The sequence below is a fragment of the Ictidomys tridecemlineatus genome, chromosome 2 (assembly GCF_052094955.1).
Source record: "Ictidomys tridecemlineatus isolate mIctTri1 chromosome 2, mIctTri1.hap1, whole genome shotgun sequence".
Classification (NCBI taxonomy): Eukaryota; Metazoa; Chordata; class Mammalia; order Rodentia; family Sciuridae; genus Ictidomys; species Ictidomys tridecemlineatus.
In genome coordinates this window covers 23,554,091-23,577,299 of record NC_135478.1, presented here as the reverse complement: position 1 = coordinate 23,577,299, position 23,209 = coordinate 23,554,091, and positions in this window count along the sequence as shown.

Here is a 23,209-nt window from a genome sequence, read left to right as displayed (position 1 = left end):
TGAGGTCAGGGACAGGCAGATGCCCGGCCCCTTCACCCACAAGCCAACCCTGAGCCCGGCACAAGCAGCTCTGGACATGACAGGCTTTATCTTTCTCATCTTGATGCCAAAGAAAACAAGTCAGTAATATACCTTTCCCAGAGAAAGTTCCAGAAAGCTGCTGAAGCAGCCAGTTCCTTGGAGACCTCAAGCTGTCAAGTGCCTGGAGAAAGTCAGTTAGAATTCATCCGCGTCACCCCTAGGGGCCCTTGGGTTCCAGCTCCTGGTAGAACATCCTGGGTCCCGAGCTCTCAACTCACCTGTGAGCTCGACTCTTCGGCAGCATCTGAATCATGTACTTAAAAGGGCATCAAACACCTCCCAGGAACGGGACTGGGAGTTCCTTGAGGGAACAGGACTGCTCCTTCGTCATCTTTGTACCTCCATCCAGATCTTTCAAATTCTAGCAAAAATACACCAAGTACAACATTTAATACATAGTGTTCGAAGTCGATGCTAATTGAGCTATCTTGTTTAAGGATCTCAACTCTCTCATGAAGTATGGTCATCATTGTCTCTGCTTTTTAGATGATTAGAGCCTCAGAAGATGGAGGAGTGGGGCCAAGTTCACCCCACTGCTATTTGGGAGAGCAGATGTGATACCCAAGCAGCCTCCCTGTCTGGTCTGTTTTTTCCCTCTAGAGATTTTAAAATATTTTTTTAATATTTATTTTTTAGTTTTAGGTGGACACAATATCTTTATTTTAAATTTATATGGTGCTGAGGATTAAACCTAGTGCCTCACTCCTGCTAGGCGAGTGCTCTACCACTGAGCCACAACCCCTGCCCCTCTCTCCAGAGATTTTAAGAGTCCATGCACTGAGGTTAGTTGGGGTCTTGGAGCAGCCTGTCCACATCTACTCACAGACCCAGCGGCACCCTCTCTAACTCTTCCCACCCAAATTTGTGCATTTATGGTCATTTTAAATCCAATTTCATTTTCCATTATTTCATTCTGGGAATGAAATAATACATAAGGACACGTTATATTGCCCTTCAGGGTTGATGATAGAATCACTGTATCAGTTAGAAGGTCCCCACAGCTGCTTGGAACAGAGACTCACAAAATAGTGGCTTCAAGGCTGCTTTTCTCTAACGTAAGGAGATATGCAGAAGTAGGTCCAGAGTCATGCAGCAAATCCATGATTCCAACAGGTCTCATCCTTTCCATCTTTTGATTCTGCCATCCTTAGGATATACCTTTCATTTTTTTAGAGTATCTCATGGACACAAGGTAGCTACTGGAGCCTTACTTTCACATCTGAATTCCAACCAGCAAGAGGGAAGGATGATGAAGGATCAAAGGGCATATACCAATGGATTTATCCTCTTCTTTTAAGGGATGTTTTCTGGAAGTCTCACCCAACAATGTCCACTTATAATATTGGCCAGTATGCAGTCCATAAAAATCTAGCCTCAAGAGAGGATGAAAATTTGCTGGGCATAGTGTCACATGCCTGTAATCCTAGCAGCTTGGGAGGCTGAGGCAGGAGGATCATAAGTGCAAACCAGCCTCAGCAAAAGCAAGGAGTTAAGCAACTCAGTGAGACCCTGTCTCTAAATAAAATACAAAATAGGGCTGGGGATGTGGCTCAGTGGTTGAGGGCCCCTGAGTTCAATCCCTGGCACCCCTGCCCCACTCCTCCCACCCCCAGAAAAAGACAGTATGAAAACTGCACTTTTTTTGTGCCTGGGAAAATAATCCTTTATTTAAAAAAAACACTATCTGATGGTTCAATTTAATCATATTTGAGAATATATGTATTATTTTTTAAAACATGGAGTCAAGCACAAAACTCTATTCTCAACCAAAATTTTTTAGATGTTTCCAGATAAGATGAAAATTGACTTTAAATTTTCTCATCAGTTCAGGAGTACTGATCCCTGAACAAAATAAAAATTAAAAAAAAAAAAAAAAGGTTCTTCTGGTCTGAGGAGAACATAGGGTTAAATAAAGTTTGTTCGGTTGCTTTTTCTTTCCAATGTGTAAATTAGAGCAAGAAGTTAGAGATTGGCAGAATTTTTTTGAGCATGATGAAGGGCATCACAGAGTCCCCTGCAACCTGAAAAACAGACCACTAGCTAAATGAAGCAAAGTTGGTAGCAACCATGGCCAGAGAGATGATTATGTGGAGTTTGGAGAATATGCAAATGTGGTTGTAATTATACCTGTTATACAGCACAGCCATTTAGGGAAGTGGTAGGTACAGAAGGTTCTTTTCATATCGGTCCACAAAATGTCCTAAAGCAGGTTTTCAGAGGTGGCTCCTGGATCACCAGCAGCCGCATCGCCAGGATTGTAAATTCTCAGGCCCATGCCAGACCCACGGAAATCGTATATTTTTTTTTAAACTGGTCACTGTGTTGCCTCCAATAAAATCAGATTTCTTTCCCTAAGAAAAGGAAGGGGATAGATCCTGTATCAGGTGTCCACCACCTTTGGCCTGGCTTTGTTCTCTGTAGTCAAGGATAACTCTGGAGAGCATTTTCATAGAAATGGAACTGCTAGTGACTTCTACCCTCCAGAGCTTTGAAGGGCTCTAAGCTCATCAGTCCCTGCACCAAACTCATTTCTACAACAGCCTCACCAGCACAGTCCCTCTCTGGGCTGACCTCAGACAGGAAAACACCTAAGGATGGAGAAGACAGGCAACTTTGGCCTGGCTGTCCCAGCAACAGCAGTGAGCCTGGGGAGAGCCAATGTGCGTGACAGCCCATCTTGCACTCTGGGGCCTCTTCCCGGTGTCATCCAGGTTACTCCTGCCTATCTTAGTTCATTTTGTGCTGCTCTAACAGAAAACCTAAGGCTGGGTGATTTGTAAGGAGTAGAAATGTATTTCCATGGTCTGGAGGCTAGGAAGTCTACGATTAGATGCTGGCCTCTGATAATGGCCTTCTTGCTCCATCATCCTGTGGCAGCAGGATGGAAGGGGGCAAAGGGGACTAACTCACACTTTTATAAGGGCATTAATCCCACCCATGAAGACAAAACCCTCAGCTCGGTCACCTTCCAAAGGTCCCACCTCTTATCACTCTTAAAATGTCAGTTAAGTTGCACCATGAATTTTGGAGGAGACCAACAATCAAGCCACAGCAGTGACATTGTCCAGGACCTCACGACTCAAAGGGTCTCATGACTCACAGCACTGGCATCTCCTGGAGCTGAGCTGTTAGAAATGAAGAGTCTCAATCCACTGCAGAGCTATGGGATCGGAATATGCATTTTTAACAGAACCTGGGAAATCCGTGTGCATGTGATAGTTTGAAAAGCACTTCTCTAAGGTCTGGGAGTGCCTCCTGATGCTCCCCTTCTCCCCATCCAGGGTAGGTAAGCACACCTGAGGAGCACTGGGGAGCCATGAGCCCACTGCTGAGTCAGTGAGGTCTGGTGACAGGAGGAAGCTGAGCCTGCCTGAGACACTTCTCCAGACGGATTGAGATATCAGGAAAATCATCTGCCCTGGCTTCAGTCTTCCCTGTTCAGGATGAGGGTGTGCACCGCACTCCTGCTCCATGAAGTGTGGCCTTGAACCTGCAGCATCAGCATCACCTTGTCAGAAATGCAGAAACTCAGGCCCATCCCGAAGGGACTGGATAGGAGTCCGCCTAGGAGCAGCCTCCCTGGTGATGCACCTGTGCATTAAAGCTTGAGAAACCCTGAACGTAGGCAGCTGATTCCAGGCTCCTGAGCAGGTGTGGATGATGGAGATGACTGATTCCCGTAACCCCAAGAGTCATGTTGGGTGGAGAACAATGCCCTTTGAAGGCACAATTACTAGCAGACCCCAGGTCACGGAGCAGTGAGTGTAGTGAGTCTCATGGAAGGTGCTACAGAAGCCTGGGCCAGGGAGTAGCATAATTGGGTCAAATGGTGGTTCCATATCAAGTTTTCTGAGGAATCTCCATACTGCTTTCCTGAATGGTTGCACTGATTTGCAGTCCCACTCGAGCAACATATCCCCCATATCCTCGCCAACATGTATTGTTACTTGTTTTCTTGATGATTGCCATTCTGACTGGAGTGAGATGGAATCTCAGTATGATTTTTTTTTTTCAAATATTTTTAGTTGTAGATGGACATATCTGATTCCTGTAGCACCATTAGTCATGTTGGGTTATTTGATTGATTGATTGATTGATTTTTATGTGGTGTTGAGGATTGAACCCAAGGCCTCACACATGCTAGACAAGAGCTCTACCACTGAGCCACAGTACCAGACTTCAGTGTAGTTTTAATTTGCATTTCTCTAATTACTAGGGATGTTGAACATTTTTTTCATATATTTGTTGACCATTCATATTTCTTCTTCTAGAAGTACATGTTCAGTTTTTTGTCCAATTATTGATTGGTTACTTGTTTTGTGTGTGTGTGTGTGTGTGTGTGTGTGTGTATGTTAAGTTTTTTGAATTCCTTACATATCCTGGAGTTTAATGCTTTATCTGAGGTAAGATGGCAAAGATTTTCTCCCATTCTGTAGGCTTTCTCTTCATGTCCTTGATTTGTTTTCCTTTGCTGTGAAGAAGCTTTTACTTTGATACCATCCCATTCATTGATTCTTGATTTTACTTCTTGCGCTTTAGGAGTCTTGTTGAGGGAGTCACTTCCTAAGCCAACATGATGGAGAATTGGGCCTACATTTTTCCCTGGTATGTACCCAAAGGACCTAAAATCAGCCCGCTACAGTGGTGCCACATCAATATTTATAGCATCTCAATTCACTATTGCAAAGCTATGGAACCAACCCAGGGGTCCTTCAACAGATGAATGGATAAAGAAAATGTGGTCTATATACACAATAGAATATCGCTCAGCCAAAAAGAAGAATTTGCCAGTAACTGGATGGAACTGGAGAATCCCATGCTAAGTGAAATAAGCCAGTCCCAAAAAAAACAAAGGCCGAATGTTCTCTCTGATGCATCAATGCTAACACATAATAAGGGGACGGGGCAAGGGAATAGAAGTCCATTGGATTAGACAAAGGGGAATGAAGGAAAGGGAGGAGGGATGGGAATAAGAAAGACAGTAGAATGATTAGAACATAAGGATATATTCATATATATGTGTGTATGCGTGTGTGTGTGTGTGTGTGTGTGACCAGTGTAACTCTACATCATGTACAACCACAAGAATGGGATCCAAATTAGCACAAGTTATACTCCATGTATGTATAAAATGTCAAAATGCATTCTACTGTCATGAATATCTAAAATGAACAAATTAAAAAAAAAGACAACTCTGGACCAGGTCTGGAGCAGGGATCAGGTTTTGGGGGAGGAGGTTCTGACACTTCTCGGTAGCCTGATGGGTACCTGGAGACAGAAGCAGGAGCTGCAGGCAGTGCCCTTGGGACAATCTTGGGCTACATCTCCCTCCTCTCCTTCTCTCTCAGGGTAGGAGGGCACCCGTGAGGGGTGCACGGTGGAGTGGATGCCATCTGCTCTCTCCGTAGCAGAAGGAAGCAGAGCCCCCCTTGCCAGTCTTCCTGCCACTGAACACTTGGTTGTTAAAAAGAATCCTTTAAAACAGTTTGATGTTTGGGACTAAATAAAGCTACGCTCCCGCTCCAATTGAGCTTATAATGGAGTCTAATTTTATAAAGAAGCCAATTAATGGCTTTGTAAATATAAAAGAAAGGATCCCTGCTTTTTTTTTTTTCTTCTTGACCAAAAGGCCCCAGAAGTTAGTCCTGCAAAAATGTCAAATTTTGCTCTAAAGAATGGCAGGACTTCTTGGAGGAGAATAACAGGAAATGACTCACAGAGGGCACCCTGAGGCCGCTCCTCCATACAAAGGGGCCCCCTGTGCAGTAATGCCTGGCTGCTGGCCCCTGCCAATTGCAAGGAGGAAAGTGCCCCGCCCACGAGGGGGGCCCTTGCCCATCTTCTCTAGGCAGGGGCTGCTCTGTGGGGCCCTGGGGACTGCTGGCACGCTGATTGGTAGAGCTGGAGCAACGCTTGAGGCTGGGAGCCAGACAGAGTCTGGGTTGGATGCTCAAGGAAAATACATCCAGAAGTAATGCTAAATTAACAGCAAAGAACGGTCAGCCACTAGGCTCTTTCCTGTACTGGATTCGCTCTGACTCTCACCTCTATCCCATAATTGAGTTTGGTGGGGCTCCTTGCAGAGCAGATGGTGTCCTCAGAGATGTCTCTCCTGATTTCAAGCTTGAGACTTTCATTTTTCCATCTGCTCCCCACCTGCCCACCCTGTACTTCCCTTCTCCCATTTCCCTTCTCTGCCTTCTTGTTCTAGTCCTTCCTCAATAGAACTCCATCCCATCCAGACTTCCCAGATCTCCAAGCCATGAGTGACAGGATATTCAGACAGGACATACTGGTATAACCAGAGTATTGTTAAGTCAGCAAAACTCTCCCATTCCTGGATGCTGCCCCGAGCCCCTCTATTAGTCAAAAAGAAGAACCCACCCCAGATGGTGCAGGAAACTAATGAAATGGCTATCTGCACAGGTATGGATGGAGTTGTATCCGTTATCTCCTGCTGTGTAACAAATCACTCCCATACTTTCAGTTTCACAACAATAAACACTATCCCAATATTTCTGAGGCATGAGAATACAGAAGTGGTTTTGCTGGGTGATTCTGGCTCAGGGTCTCCCTTAAGGCCAAATAGACAAGCTGACTGTAGAGAGGTGACAGCCATCCAAGTCACCTAGAAACTTGCCTGAGGCTGCAGAATCTGTTTCCAAGCTCATTCAGGGAATCTTTAGCAAGCTGCTAAAGATTAGCAGCTATTAGTTAGGAGACTTGAGTGTTCTGTGTGAGCCTCCCCCAGGAGCTACTCACAATGTGGTGGCCAACTTCCCTCCTGGCGAAGAAAGCAAACCAGAAGGTAATCAAGATAGAAGTTGCAATCTTTTGTAACTTAATCTCAGAAGTTGACATACTATCACTTCTGCTGTAGGCTATATTGGTCACACAAAATGAACCAGGTCCAGTGTGGAAGGGGACCACTCACAGGCACGAATATCAGAAGGCAAAGACCTGGGGGTCATCTTTGAGGCTGCTAACCCCAGGAGCTAAAGATGTCGAGGCACTCAGAGTCAGGAAGCCATTTCTGCCCTTGGACTGAAGGGACACAGGGAACACAGTGTTCCTGGAGCCCAGGGAGAGCTGGAACAATGGAAAACAAGTGCACAACAGGAGCTGGAGCAGCCACAGAGTAATGCAGCCACGGCTACAACCGTGGCCCTGAGCATGGAGGAAACAGGGAAGAAATACCCCAACAAATGGGTCTCTTGCTGGTCTCTCCCACCCACTGAACCCCACTGGAAGTCCAGCCACAAGAGAGCCCAGTTGATGCAGCCTGAAAGGATCTGTCTCCCTGGACATAGATGGAGGAAGAGAAAGGCAGAGAATGGATCTGAGATGGGCATACAGTGAATGGTTTCTAACCAGCACCCCTAAAGGTTCCCTGGGCCCCCCACCGCCCAGCTGCCCTGGCTCCTCTTCTGATACCTCAACCCCCAACATGTCCTGGGATCCAACAACTCAAGGGTCATAACCAAACACACTTCTCACTCACTGCTCACTACCCTGATTTTAGCCAATGTCAGGGACCTACTCCAACACTCAGGGGCATCCATTCTGTTGGGCCAGCATCTAAGCCTTTACCAGAGGTTAAATACTTTGAATATTGCCTCTGGGCAGAACAGACAACGAGGAAAATAATTGGAGCCGAAGCAGAGCATGACAGCTGAAGGAGAGGTGGATGGGGAGTTTGGTTTAGAAAGGGGAGAACCCACATTGACCCATGGGTCTCCATTACCAAAGCAGGCTCAACCCAGAGCAGAAACAATCTCTTATGGTCCCATGGCGGAGGACTCCCCTAGTTCAGAAAAGCAGCCATTTTGGATGGGTATGAGTCTTTGGGGATAGCCAACATTTTGCCTGTGGCCTGGCATACTTTACAGGATGAGGGACAGGGTAGAGGAAAGCCCACATTCTCCGACGGAACCTCCTCCACACTTATTTCCACCATGTTCCCTGCACTGCACTAGAGGGATAACAGGCATCTTCTTGGTTAGCTTGGAAGGAAGTGAAGCAGAGAAGCTACCAAAGACTGAGTTCAAGGCTGCCTTGGAGAGGAAGTGAGAAGGGAAGGGCACTCCAGTGAGGGAATTGGTGTGAGGAGGGTAAGATTCACCAGGCTTATGCAAGTACCAGCTGGGGCTGTTGGAGCCTGAACGAGAAGTAAGGACTGGGTGGTTCGGGGGTGAAATGACCCTTGAGTCCTGCACAAGAAGGCCCTGGTGCCCTTATTCCCTCTCTTCCTGGGTCCTTCTAGAGCTATTTAGCCCACGTTCAAGGCCTGACCTTGCACCTCTGGGCCTGCTGATGAAAGGATGCCCATGATGGATGCCATACAGGAAAGGTAGCCAGGTCACTGTGACCTGAACTGTGCTTTTGCATAACTCTTTGCATCTCGATTATAGTGTGTTTACTCTCTAACTGAGCAGCAAGCCATCCAGAATTTCTCCCTGTTTTCAAGAACTTCTGGTTATTGGCATTTCTGCCCTTGACGGTTCCCTTAGTGACATTCAACCAGGTGTGTGTGCCCTTGCTCTTGTTCTGCTACCCAAAGATAAGGGCCAGTGAGGAAGAACAGATGGAGCTACACCTCCAGGGGTAGCACAAACAGCCCTTGACATTTCCTTAATGTCAAAATTAGGCTCAGCGAGGGGATAGGCTTTGCTCAAGGTTACACAGACGATCCGTGGGAAAGCAGGGCTCTCAGCTTCCCTCCACCACCACCCTCTAAGGAAGGGCAGGGAGGTTTTCTCGGCGCGGCGTGGTGGGAGTATAGGATAGTAGCTGCAGCCCCAGTGGCTCTGAGCAAAAGCTGCTGTTGGACTCATCAGAGCCTTCTTAAATGTAATTGACTTTTAGGCATTAAACTTTTACCGTAATGAGCTCACATGGTCTGCAGGGAGAGGGAAAGTGCCTGGTGTTTCCTGCCTCCTGGGGCAGCGTCTGGGGTGCAGAAAGCCCATCTTCCTGACTGATAGGGCTCTCTCCTGGGAGGGAGAAGAGGGGCAAGGCCCCAGGAGAGGGTAAAGGCCCAGATGCAGTGGCCAACTGGTCCTCACCAACTCTGGTTGGGCTGGGAACAGGGCTAAGATCACCCACCCAATGGCCTTCAAGCAGTTGTGTTCTGCAGTGAGTGACTACAGCAGGGCCAGGAGGAAAGACACCCCATTCCCTGCCCGTAGGGCACACCCCTTCCCTTCCCCAACCCCATTTGCTTCAGTCATCCTCAAATCTGTGCTACCATCGATCAGCACCCTGTTTAAACTTCTAGCAGTCTCTGGGCATCGGTTTTGTTTTGTTTTGTTTTTTTTGTTTTATCTGTGCAATGAGGATCTGGACCAGATGGAGTCAAGTTTCTGAGCACTGTCATTCCCTAATGTGGGACGTAGAGTTCTTACACTCAGGGCTTCTTCCATGTGTGGGGGCAGCCACGTCCCTCCTCTGGAGGAATCACTTTGGTTTGCTGTCCCAAAGGCAGGTGGGCAGATGGCCAGTCTTAGCCATCATCCCTGGAACAGCAATGACTTCTCCTTCAGAAGTTCTAAAATGAGGGATCCATTGGCTTAGGAGCCCCCACTGAGTCCCCAGACCTTAAGGGCTGAGTGTTTGCAGTTGTATATAACATTAGGATACATTTTGACATAGTCACAAAAGCGTGGAACGTAATTTACTGTAATTCAGTTTCTAGCACTTTCCCCTCCCCCATCCTTCCCTCCTTTGCTCTCCATTTCTGATCTTCCTGCAATTCATCTGTAGTGTGTTTAAAATCAGTGTCTTGGAGATATTCTTGACGTTGAGATTCACTGTGGTATATTCATGTATGTGCAAAGTTCAATCACATTCATCCCATTTTTTCTTTTTTTAATTTATTCTGATTTGTTACATATGACAGAAGAATGCATTTCAATTCATATTACACATACAGAGCACGGTTTTTCATGTCTCTGGTTGCACACAAAGTAGTCACACCATTCGTGTCTTCATACATGGACTTAGGGTAATGATGTCCATTTCATTCCACCGTCTTTCCTATACCTCCACCCCTCCCTTCCCTTCCTTCCCCTTTGCTCTGTCTAAAGTTCATCTCTTCCTCTCATGCTTCCCCCCAATCCCCATTATGAATCAGCCTCCTTATATCAGAGAAAACATGCAGCATTTGGTTTTTTGGGATTGGCTGACTTCACTTAGCATTATATTCTCCAACTCCATCCATTTACCTGCATATGCCATGATTTTATTCTCTTTTAATGCTGAGTGATATTTCATTGTGTGTATATATTTATACAATATATATATATATATATATATATAAACTGTGGTGTATATATATATATATATATATATATTATTGCCATCTTAAGATCATTAAGATTTTTTCCTATATTTTTACAGAAATTTTATAGTTCAGCTCATACTTGGGCTTATGATCTATTAGAGTTTATTTTGTATATAGTATGAGGCAAGGATCAGTGGCTTTCTATTTATTTTACTTTTTGCAATTCAATATCCAGTTATTCCAGAGCATTTTTTCCTCCTATTGAATTGCCTTGACAGTCTCGTTATAAGCCCATCCATTGGTGGGCTTCTAATTGAATGGACTAGAGGGAGGTGGTGGAAACTTATGGGGCCTAGTTAAAGAAGTAGGTAACTGGAGGCATGCCCTAGAAGGATATATTTTGTCCTTTGCCTCTTCCTCTCGCTCTCTTTTTTTCCTCTCTGCTCTTGGACACCATGAGGTGAGGAGCTTCGCTCTCTGCCAAGCACTTCAACTGACAATAGAATGAAACCTCTGAAACTGTAAGCCCCAATAAACATTTCCTCCTCTAAGTCATTTTTCTTGGGTATTTTGTCACAGCAACAGAAAGCTGGCTAACACAATATCAAATGAACACATCTGTGTGGCCCTATTTCTGTATTCTATTCTACTTCATCAAGGTATTTGTTTTTATTTATGCCAGTAACATTGTCTTGACTATAGTAGCTGTATAATAATTCTTGAAATCAGGTAATGTTGGCTTTTCCAGCTTTCTTCTTTTGCAAATTTGTTTTCACCATTCTAAGCTCTTTAGAATCAGTTTGTTAATTTCTATTAAAAAAAAGAAATTTGATTGGGATTGCTGTTGGGAAAAATTAATAACAATATTGAGAATTCTGATCCATAATCTTTAATTATTTAGATCTTCTTCTCTCAGCAATGCTTTGTACTTTTTGGTACCCAGGGCTTTTGCACTTGGGTAGTCATATCTATCTCTAAGTATTTCACAGTTTGTTTTGGTTTTTGAATTGTTTATCAGTGGATTTATAATTATACATAATAGTGTGGTCCATTGTGATATATTCATACAAGTCCATAACATAAATTGATCTGTTTCATTCCCCTGGCTCTCCCCTTTTCCTCCTATCCTCCCTCCTCTATCTTCTTTTTCTCCTCTACTGGTCCACTTCTATTTTCATAAGGTCCTTTTTTCTCCTTTCTTCTCTCTAGCTTCTGCATAAAAAAAAAATTAACCCTTGACTTTCTGAGTCTGACTTCTTTTACTAAACATGATGTTCTCCAGTTCCATCCACTTTCTTCCAAATGACATGATTTAATTCTTCTTTCTGGCTGAGTAAAATTCCATTGTGTACATACACCACATTTTCTTTACCCATTAGTCTGTTGAAGGACACCTAGGTGAGTTCCATAATTTGGCTTTAAAAACTATTTTGAATCTTAACTTACAATTGTTCATTGTTCATGTATAGAAATGCAATTGATTTTAAAATTATGATCTTGTATCCTGCTGCCTTGCTAACCTCACTGTTTTGATTTTTTTTGTTTGTGTTTTATTGTTTTTTGTTTTTGGTAGATCCATAGGATTTGCTATGTAGTAGGTCACATAATTCCTAAACAATGATAGCATCACTTTTTTCCCAATCTTTCTGGATGCCTTTACTTTTTCTTGCCTTATTGCTCTGGTTGGAATCTCCTGTACAAGAAGTGATATGAGCAGACTTCCTTGCTTGACCTTGAGAGGAAAAATACATCTTCACATAATTAACTCTCATTTATTTTATGCCTTTCATCCAGTTGAAGAAGCTCCCTTTTAATGCCTAATTTGATGACAGCTGAGAGCTTTTTTATTTTAATCAGAATGGATGTTAGGATTTTGATAAATAACTCTTTTTTTTCTTCTTTTGGGATAACCATTGGTTTTTCTTTTGTATTTTATCAATATGATGCAGTACACTGATTGATTTTTCAGAATAATGCCAATCATGTATTTCTGGACTAAATTCCAATTGGTTGTGATGTGGTTTTTTAAATGTATTTCTGGATTTGGTTTGCTAAATTTTGTAAAAAAAAAAAAAAAAAAGAACTGAACCTTGTTCATGAAGGATATTGGTTTGTTGTTTTCTTTTCTTGAAATGTCTTTGTCTGTTTTTTTGTGTGTGTGTGTCAAGGTAATATTGATCTCATAGAATGAACTGGAAATATTTCCATCTCTTCAATTTTCTGGAAGGTTGTGTAAAACTGGAATTATTTTTTTCTTCAATGTGTGATATAATGCACCGTGTGAACCATCTGCTCCTGGTGTTTTCTTTGTGGAAAGTGTTTTAACTGCACATTCAGTTTTTAAAATAGACACATCACTATTAAAGATCTTTATTTCTTCTCAAGTGAGGTTAGTGTCTTTTAAGAAATTTGTTTACTTTCTTTAAGTTGATGAGTTAATCAGAACAAAATTGTAATAACCTCATAATTATCCTGCTATTACCTGTGGAATCAGTGATTATATCTACCTCTCTTGTTCCTGATATTTATCATGTATGTCCTCTTTTTTCTTATTAGTTTATCTAAAGGTTTACTGATTTTTATTGATCTTTCCAAAGAAAGTTTCATTGACTTTCTTTATTATTTTTGTGCTATCCATTTCATTAATTTCTCTATTATTTCATTTCTTCTGGTTTCAATTGCTCTTTTTTCCCATTTATTATGGGAGTGAAGTTGTTGTTTGGGAATTTTCTTCTCTTTTCTTTTATTTCCTTTTCTCCTAACTTAACAATTAGTGCTCTACATTTTCCTCTTGCTACTGACTTAGCCGTATCCCACACATTTTCAAAGGTTGTGGTTTTGACTTCATTTTTATTTAGTTCAAGGTATTTTTAATTTCCCTTTTGATTTCTTCTTAGACCCATGAGTTACTTAAGAGTAAATTATTTTTTGTTTCCACATTTTAAGAGATTTTTTCCAGACATCTTCTTGTTGTTGATTTCTAATGCAGTTTCACTGTGATTATAAAAACATGTATTTATGATTTTGAGTATTTTAAAATGTATTAACACACTTCATGGACTTATCTCGGGAAATATTCTATATATACCTGAAAATAATGTATATTTTGTTCTTATCAAATTCTATAAAAAGCAAGTTGATTGAGTTGGTTGACGGTTCTATTCAAGTTTTTCACACTCACCTATATTTTTACCCCCATCCTGGTAGTAGTCACTCCCAACTTCAGGCTAGGTCTTGCCTTGGCTGGACAAGTCCCCCTAGATGGGTGGGCCATCACCTGGGGGCTCAGCTGCTTTCCCAGGGAAGAGCAAAACCTCCCCTTTCAAACTTTGTTGCTAAAATGGGTGATCCAGAACCTTCTTGAGACCTCCATTTACACCCATAAAAATGTTTTTCAAGTGTTTCTCTTTAAACTACTAATTTTTGAGAAAAAACTACCTGGAATTCTGAGTAGAGCTCATGAATAAGTAGAATATGAGCTACCAATGTGAGTTGGCTTCATAAATGATTTTAAAGTATCGGAAAAGTTTAGAGGGTGGAAAGAGAGTAACGGGACTTTGTTGCTACATCAGCACAGAAGTCACAATATTTTTAGATAGACTGTATGTTAATTCATGGTGTCTGGAGTTGGGGGATTGATAGAGATTAAGGGAAAGTTAAATTAGTATCCCCAGAGCAACTCTTGATACGACCACCATCTAACCAGCACATTTGAGTCTATATTAATAGAAGTATACTGTCCAAGGAGAGGGGATGGTTTCACTGCTCCCTGGGCACCTGATTTGAGAGGAGGTAGATTAACCAGAGTTTGCCTGGAGAAGGGGAGGGAGAATGATAAAAGGATAGAAACTCTGTCAAAATATTAGGAAACCAAATACATCAACTGAGATGAGTATGTCAAATTGGAAGAGGAAGCAGAACATCTCCTCAATGCAGGTTTCCACACCATGAGAACTTTGAATGCATGCATCATATCTAGAGGAGAGGAAATCACAGAAGGCACCAGAAAATCGCACCCTCCCTTCAACTTCCACTATGAGATCCCTTGTTGTCTGTGGGGCAGAGCAATGTAGTGGTTGATAGCTTGAGATCTAGAGCCAGATGCTGGGGTTTGAATCCTGACAGGGATTCATGTATTGGCTGTGTGACCTTGAATAAATCTCTTACTTCCCTTTTAGGCCTCAGTCTGATGAGGGTTAACAATAGTTTCTATATAAGAGAGTATTCATGGTGATTTGATGAGGTCTTGCTGGTGAATTGACTACCTGGTCCATAATACGTGTTCAATAAATATTATCTCTCATTTTCTTGTTGTCTCTTTGATTAGTCCTTGTGTACGGAGCATGGGATTGCCCATTCAATGACCCCAATGGTTCCGTCTGGGTTGCCAGGCAACAACCTATCTGGGACCAGTGGGAGCTGTGCAGGCTTCCGACTTCCCCAGAGGCATTGGGTGCTAGTAGCTGACATTCCAGGACTGTTGGAGGGCACCGCTGGTTCCTGAGCCTGATTAGTTGTAAGGCAAGCTCTCTTTCTTGCCCTATCAAAGGTAAAGAAGTAGCGGGTGGAACTCTGCTAGAAAATCACAGCATGGCCTGGCTCCTGCATGCTTCTAGGTGAGAGGGTTGAAAACCTGGGACCATGCATCTCATCTTTTGACTGTGAGTTTCTCCAGTGGAACCTGCTCTGGGTCTGTACCTCGTGTCATGGTATTCACTGTCACACCCTCCCCACATCCTTTTCTCTGAACCATCTCACTCCACATCATCAGGGCAACCCTCTGCCCCTGAGATCTGTGAATGCTCTCTCCCCTGATTTTACCTGCTCCTGGGGGTTCAGATGTCACCTTTGCATTGAAGACTCCCGATCACACCTTGACCTCACTCTCTAGGCCTGGCTAGAAATTGTCACCTCAGCCTGTCATCTCAAACCTGCAAAGAACTTAAAATTGAATTAATTTAGGGATTTTCTTTTTCCTTAGCCACAAAAGCAAATAAAAAGAAACAAAGACTTGCTCTTCCGATACTCATTAACTTGGTAACCTGTACTGTCATCTCTCTTGTCCCCTAATTAAAAATTCTGACCCAAACTTCTCCACCGCAGTCAGTCGGGGTGAACATCTCAGAGTTCCACTGCACTGTCCCTTTCCAGGCTCAGTGGCTTCCCCTTCACCAGGACCAATATGACAGACTCCTTCTCCTCTGTTCTGCCCTGCACACCCTGTCCAGTAATTTTTCCTACACTGCTTAAACACCTTTAATGCCTCCCTATTACCTTAATAACTCTTTGCTCTGACTTTGTCCAGACTCCCTCATACTTTCTAGCACCCAGGGTGCTGCCTGCGCTGTCTTTTCCATTTCAGACACCTTCTTAAACCACCTCCACCTGTCAAAACCCTATACATTTATCAAGCTAATCTCAGATGTCTGAGGTTCATCTCTCACAAGGTCTTCCTCTATTCACATCCTCAGAGCAGAGGTAGTCCTTGGTTTCTGGCCCTTGTCATAATGTATGGCATTATCATCATATGAACACCTGATCCTCTTCCTCATTAGCATGTGCTTTTGAGGCTAAGTAAGGGTCACTGGTTACAGCCATTGCACAAAGTGTTCTACCTTGGTCCTCAAGAACACGTTTCTCGACTGACCTGAGCAGGGCTTCATTTACCTGGAGAAGGCTCGGAGGACTAGGGGACTGACCTGGCCTATGTGCCTGTAGAGCTGTTTACCATGGACCTTCAGTGTGATCACTGGCGAACAGATCTCAGACCAATATCTCTGCCTCTTGGGGGAACCTTGGTGTCCTCACAGCGTGAGGTACCTCTGGGGAGGCTAAGTTTTCTGGAACTCATCCAAGGTTGGTATAATTCAGCACTTCCTGCCTTGGCTTCTCTCCCTCAGCCCTCTGGCTCTCTTAAGTGCTGGGCTCACCCATAGATTGCTGTGTAGCTCTAAGAACGTGTTGGTCATTTGCTGCCATCTAGTGAAAGAAGCATAGTTCAACCTCTTGGTATAGCCAAGCAGATCCTGTGCTCTCCCTAGGAGGCAGCTCCAGGATTCCAGCCTGGTCCGATGGTATTCAGGTGTATATGTAAGGATGGCTGAAGCTCTGCAGAAAGCAGATGATATCCAAGCCCCTACCGGGTAGTCTGATATGGGCAAGATCATATCTTTCCCTCTCTTCCTGCTGCTCCAGCAAAGAGGCACCCTACTGGAATGATGACCACCATCTTTTTCAGAAAACTTCCCCCACTTCCCCAGCAAGACACAAAGGCTCAGGCTTCACCAGGTGAATGATGGTGTGCAAGTCACCAACCTCTCTGAGCCTCATTTTTCTCATATTTAAATGGGTACATCTTATTCATTGGGCTGTTATGAGGTACAAATGAAATGACTCATGACAAATGCTTTAGCCAGTTCCTCCTGCAGAACAACCACTTGATAAATATTTGTAATGATGCCATGACTGTTTTAGTCAATGATCCAGAACATGAGGCTACCTACAAAACTCAGATCCTAGCTAAAAATACATTGCATCAAGTTTGGATCTTACATTGGAAATAATCACTGCCTCAGCCCACCACAGTATCCAGTGCTGGGTTTCCATCTATTGGACAGTGGTGGCCAGGTCAAAGGCTTGGACCTCAGGCTCCAGGCTGCTGGCAGATCCATGGACTCTTCCCACCTGGCTGAGTACAGATTCCAAGGCTACACCTAGAGTTTTCCCTCTATACCTAGAATATTACAATACAGTTTATTTGTACCCAGTCCAGGCACTTTGAAGGCTGAAAACCTAGTGCCTCTTTTGACCTCTGGGTATCTCTAGTATTTGTGGAAGTCCTCGGCTGCCAAGTCCTTCTGATAGGCCTGGGTTTTGCTATGAATGTCACATTTCATGATGACATTCAGCCAGAACTGAGTGGAGGGCTCATCTGATGTCTAAGATTGCTGGCTAACCAGTATGTCTTTTTTAAAATATATTTTTTATTGGTTGTTCAAAACATTACAAAGCTCATGATATATCATCTTTCATACATTTGACTCAATTGGGTTATGAACTCTCATTTTTACCCCAAATACAAATTGCAGAATCACATCGGTTACACACTCACATTTTTACATAATGGCATATTAGTGACTATTGTATTCTGCTACCTTTCCTATCCCCTACTATCCCCCCTCCCCTCCCCTCCCATCTTCCCTCTCTACCTCATCTGCTGTTGTTCAATTGTCTCCCTTGTTTCCCCCCCTTTTCCTCTCACATCCTCTTCTATGTAATTTTGTGTAACATTGAGGGTCTCCTACCATTTCCATATGCTTTCCCTTCTCTCTCCCTTTCTCTCCCCCCACTCGTCTTTGTTTAATGTTAATCTTTTCCTCATGCTCTTCCTCCCTGTTCTGTTCTTAGTTGCTCTCTTTATATCAAAGAAGACATTTGACATTTGTTTTTTAAGGATTGGCTAGCTTTGCTTAGCATAATCTGCTCTAATGCCATCCATTTCCCTGCAAATTCTATGATTTTGTCATTTTTTATTGCTGAGTAGTACTCCATTGTGTATAGATGCCACATTTTTTTTTTATCCATTCATCTATTGAAGGGCATCTAGGTTGGTTCCACAGTCTAGCTATTGTGAATTGTGCCGCTATGGTCATTGATGTGGCCATATCCCTATAGTACGCTCTTTTGAGATCCTCAGGGAATAGTCTGAGGAGGGCGATAGCTGGGTCAAATGGTGGATCCATTCCCAGCTTTCCCAGGTATCTCCATACTGCTTTCCAAATTGGCCGCACCAATTTTCAGTCCCACCAGCAGTGTACAAGTGTACCCTTCTCCCCACATCCTCGCCAACACTTATTGTTGTTTGACTTCATAATGGCTGCCAATCTTACTAGAGTGAGATGGTATCTTAGGGTGGTTTTGATTTGCATTTCTCTGACTGCTAGAGATGGTGAGCATTTTTTCATGTACTTGTTGATTGATTGTATGTCCTCCTCTGTGAAGTGTCTGTTCAGGTCTTTGGCCCATTTGTTGATTGGGTTATTTGTTATCTTATTAATTTTTTGAGTTCTTTGTATATTCTGGATATTAGGGCTCTATCTGAGGTGTGAGGGGTAAAAAATTTGTTCCCAGGATGTAGGCTCTCTATTTACCTCTCTTATTGTTTCTCTTGCTGAGAAAAAAACTTTTTAGTTTAAGTAAGTCCCATTTATTTATTCTTGTTATTAACTCTTGGGCTATGGGCGTCCTATTAAGGAATTTGGAGCCCGACCCCACAGTACGTAGATTGTAGCCAACTTTTTCTTCTATCAGACGCAGAGTCTCTGATTTGATATCTAGCTCCTTGATCCATTTTGAGTTAACTTTTGTGCATGGCGAGAGAAAGGGATTCACTTTCATTTTGTTGCATATGGATTTCCAATTTTCCCAGCACCATTTGTTGAAGATGCTATCCTTCCTCCATTGCATGCTTTTAGCCCCTTTATCAAATATAAGAAAGTTGTAATTTTGTGGATCGGTTTCTGTGTCCTCTATTCTGTACCGTTGGTCCACCTGCCTGTTTTGGTACCAGTACCATGCTGTTTTTGTCACTATTGCTCTGTAGTACAGTTTGAACTCTGGTATTGCTATACCTCCAGATTCACACTTCCTGCTTAGAATTGCTTTTTCTATTCTGGGTCTTTTGTTTTTCCATATGAATTTCATGATTGCTTTATCTATTTCTACAAGAAATGCCGTTGAGATTTTAATTGGCATCGCATTAAACCTGTAGAGAACTTTGGGTAATATCACCATTTTGATGATGTTAGTTCTACCTATCCATGAACAGGGTACATTTTTCCGTCTTCTAAGATCTTCTTCTCTCTCTCTCTTTCGGGTTCTGTAGTTTTCATTGTATAAATCTTTCACCTCTTTTGTTAGGTTGATTCCCAAGTATTTTATTTTCTTTGAGGATATTGTGAATAGAGTGGTTTTCCTCATTTCCATTTCAGAAGTTTTGTTGCTGATACACAGGAATGCCTTTGATTTATGCATGTTGATTTTATATCCTGCCACTTTGCTGAATTCATTTATTAACTCTAGCAGTTTCTTTGTAGACCCTTTTGGGTCTGTTAAATATATTATCATGTCATCCACAAATAGTGATAATTTAAATTCTTCTTTTTCTATTTTTATGCCTTTAATTTCTTTTGTCTGTCTAATTGCTCTGGCTAGTATTTCAAGAACTAAATTGAATAGAAGTGGTGATAGAGGGCATCCCTGTCTTGTTCCAGATTTTAGAGGGAATGCCTTCAGTTTTTCTCCATTTAGGATGATGCTAGCCTGAGGTTTATATATATAGCTTTTACAATGTTGAGGTAAGTTCCTGTTATCCCTAGTTTTTCTAGTGTTTTGAACATAAAGGGATGCTGTACTTTGTCAAATGCTTTTTCTGCATCTATCGAGATGATCATATGGTTCTTGTCTTTAAGTCTATTGATGTGGTGAATAGTATTTATTGATTTCCATATATTGAACCAGCCTTGCATCCCAGGGATGAATCCTACTTGATCATGGTGCACAACTTTTTTTTTTTTTTTTTTTTTTTTTTTTTTTTTTTTAGAGGGAGAGAATTTTAATATTTATTTTTTAGTTATCGGCGGACACAACATCTTTGTTTTGTATGTGGTGCTGGGGATCGAACCCAGGCCGCACGCATGCCAGGCGAGTGCGCTACTGCTTGAGCCACATCCCCAGTCCCGGTGCACAACTTTTTTGATATGCTTTTGTATTCAATTTTCCAGGATTTTATTGAGAATTTTTGCATCCAAGTTCATTAGAGATATTGGTCTGTAGTTTTCTTTCTTTGAAGTGTCTTTGTCTGGCTTCGGGATCAAATGATGTTGGCCTCATAGAATGAATTTGGAAGAGCTCCTTCTTTTTCTATTTCTTGAAATAGCTTGAAAAGTATTGGTATTAATTCTTCTTTGAAGGTTTTGTAAAACTCCGCTGTATACCCATCTGGTCCAGGGCTTTTTTTGGTTGGTAGTCTTTTGATGGCTTCTTCAATTTCTTCCTTTGTTATTGGTCTGTTTAAATTGTGTGTGTCTTTCTGACTCGATCTGAGCAGATCGTATGACTTAAGAAATTTATCGATATCTTCACTATCTTCTATTTTATTGGAATATAGGGTTTCAAAATACTTTCTAATTATCTTCTGTATTTCTGTAGTGTCTGTTGTGATATTGCCTTTTTCATCCCTTATGTTAGTAATTTGAGGTCTCTCTCTTCTTCTCTTTGTTAACATGGCTAAGGGCCTGTTGATCTTATTTATTTTTTCAAAGAACCAACTTTTAGTTTTTTCAATTTTTTCAATTTTTTTTTTGTTGTTTCAATTTCGTTGATTTCTGCTCTAATTTTAATTATTTCTTGTCTTCTACTACATTTGCTGTTCTTTTGCTCTTCCTTTTCTAGGTTTTTGAGGTGTAGTGTGAGTTCATTTATTTGTTGGTTTTTTCTTTTTTTGAGGAAAGAACTCCAAGAAATAAATTTCCCTCTTAAAACTGCTTTCATTGTGTCCCATAGATTCCGGTATGTTGTGTCTGTATTGTCATTTGTCTCTATGAATTTTTTTTATCTCCTCCTTTATGTCTTCTGTAACCCATTGATCATTCAGTAACATATTGTTCATTTTCCATGTGATGTAGAATTTTTCCTTCCTTCTTTTATCATTGATTTCCAGTTTCATTCCATTATGATCAGATATGGTGCATGGTATTATCTCCACGCCTTTATATTTACTAAGAGTTGCCCTATGGCATAATATATGGTCTATCTTTGAGTAGGATCCATGTGCTGCTGAGAAGAACGTGTATCCACTTGATGATGGTTGATATATTCTATATATGTCGGTTAAGTCTAGGTTATTGATTGTGCTATTGAGTTCAATAGTTTCTTTATTCAGCTTTTGTCTAGAGGATCTATCTAATGGTGAGAGCGGTGTGTTGAAGTCACCCATAATTATTGTGTTGTAGTCTATTTGACCCTTGAACTTGAGGATAGTTTGTTTTATGAACGTTGCAGCTCCATTGTTTGGTGCATACAAATTGATAATTGTTATGTCTTGTTGGTGGATGGTTCCTTTTAACAGTATATAGTGTCCTTCTTCATCCCTTTTGATTAACTTAGGTTTGAAGTTGATTTTATTTGATATGAGTATGGCCACTCCTGCTTGCTTCCGAGGGCCATGTGAGTGATATGATTTTTCCCAACCTTTTACCTTCAGCCTGTGTATGTCTTTTCCTATCATATGAGTCTCCTGAAGGCAGCATATTGTTGGATTTGTTTTTTTGATCCAGGTTACTAGCCTATGTCTCTTGATTGGTGAGTTTAGGCCATTAACATTTAAGGTTACAATTGAAATATGATTTGTACTTCCAGTCATGTTTATTTATTTATTTATTTTAGTTTGGCTAGTTTTTACTTTTTGGTTATTTTCCTCCCCCTTTACTGAGATACCTCCTGCTGTTAGTTTTGGGCACTATTTTTCAATTCCTCTTCTTGTATTATTTTGCTCAAAATGCTTTGCAGTGCTGGTTTTCTGGCTGCGAATTCTTTTAGCTTTTGTTTATCATGAAATATTTTAATTTCATTGTCAAATCCGAGGCTTAATTTTGCTGGATACAGTATTCTTGGTTGGAATCCATTATTTTTCAGCCTTTGAAATACATTGTTCCAGGATCTTCTCGCTTTCAAAGTCTGTGATGAAAAATCAGTCGTTAACCTAATTGGTTTACCCCTGAATGTAATCTGCCTCCTTTCTCTCGTAGCTTTTAATATTCTCTCCCTGTTCTGTATGTTGGCTATCTTCATAATTATATGTCTTGGAGTTGGTCTATTACGGTTTTGAATGTTTAGGGTCCTGTAGGCTTCCAGGATTTGGCAATCCATTCCATCTTTCATCTCTGGTAAGTTTTCTAGAATTATTTCATTTAATAGGTTGTCCATTCCTTTGGTTTGATTCTCTATGCCTTCTTCTATCCTGATGACTCTCAAATTTGGTTTTTTTATGACATCCCATATCTCTTGAATAGATTGTTCGTGGGATTTAAGCATCTTTTCTGTGTTGACTATATTCTTTTCAAGTTGATAAACTTTGTCTTCATTATCTGATGTTCTGACTTCTACTTGATCTAGTCTATTTGTAATATTCTTGTTTGAGTTTTAAATTTGGTTTATAGTTTCCTGCATTTCTAGGATTACTGTTTGATTTTTTTAAGATCTCTATCTCCTGATAAAGTTCATTCTTTGCCATTTGAATTTATTTGTTTAATTCATTTTCAAAATATACTTTTATTGCTTGGACTTGCTGTCTCATGTCTTCTCTAATATTCCTTTCCATCTGAGTTAGGTATGCCTTGAGTTCTTTCCCTGTCCCTGTTTCTGATGCTTCTAGGTCCTCCTGTAGATTTACGTTGTCCTGCATTGTTTGTACTCCTTTTTTCCCTTGTTTTTTCATGATGTTCACGCTACTTTCCAGCTCTATTTGATTTCTGTGTTTCTGCTCTCATCTATAAATTTGTTTTGGTTTTTTATATTTCAGTTGTCTCTCCTTTGTGTTGGTAGACTATGCCTGCTAAAGTGGATTCCGCTGGGAAGGAATTCCGATGGCCGAGCTCCAGTGACGTCACCTCTCTGCTATGGCGGCCCCAGGCTCCTTACTGGGGTGTCCGAATGGAGGAGTGGGACTGGACTGTCTCTGGTTGGTTTCAGGTCCTGGACGCCCAGTCGCGCTGGCAGCCAGTAGGCGATCGGTTGCTGGCGGGCAGGCGGACTCCAGCCGCCCAGTTGCGCGGGCAGCGGATGGGC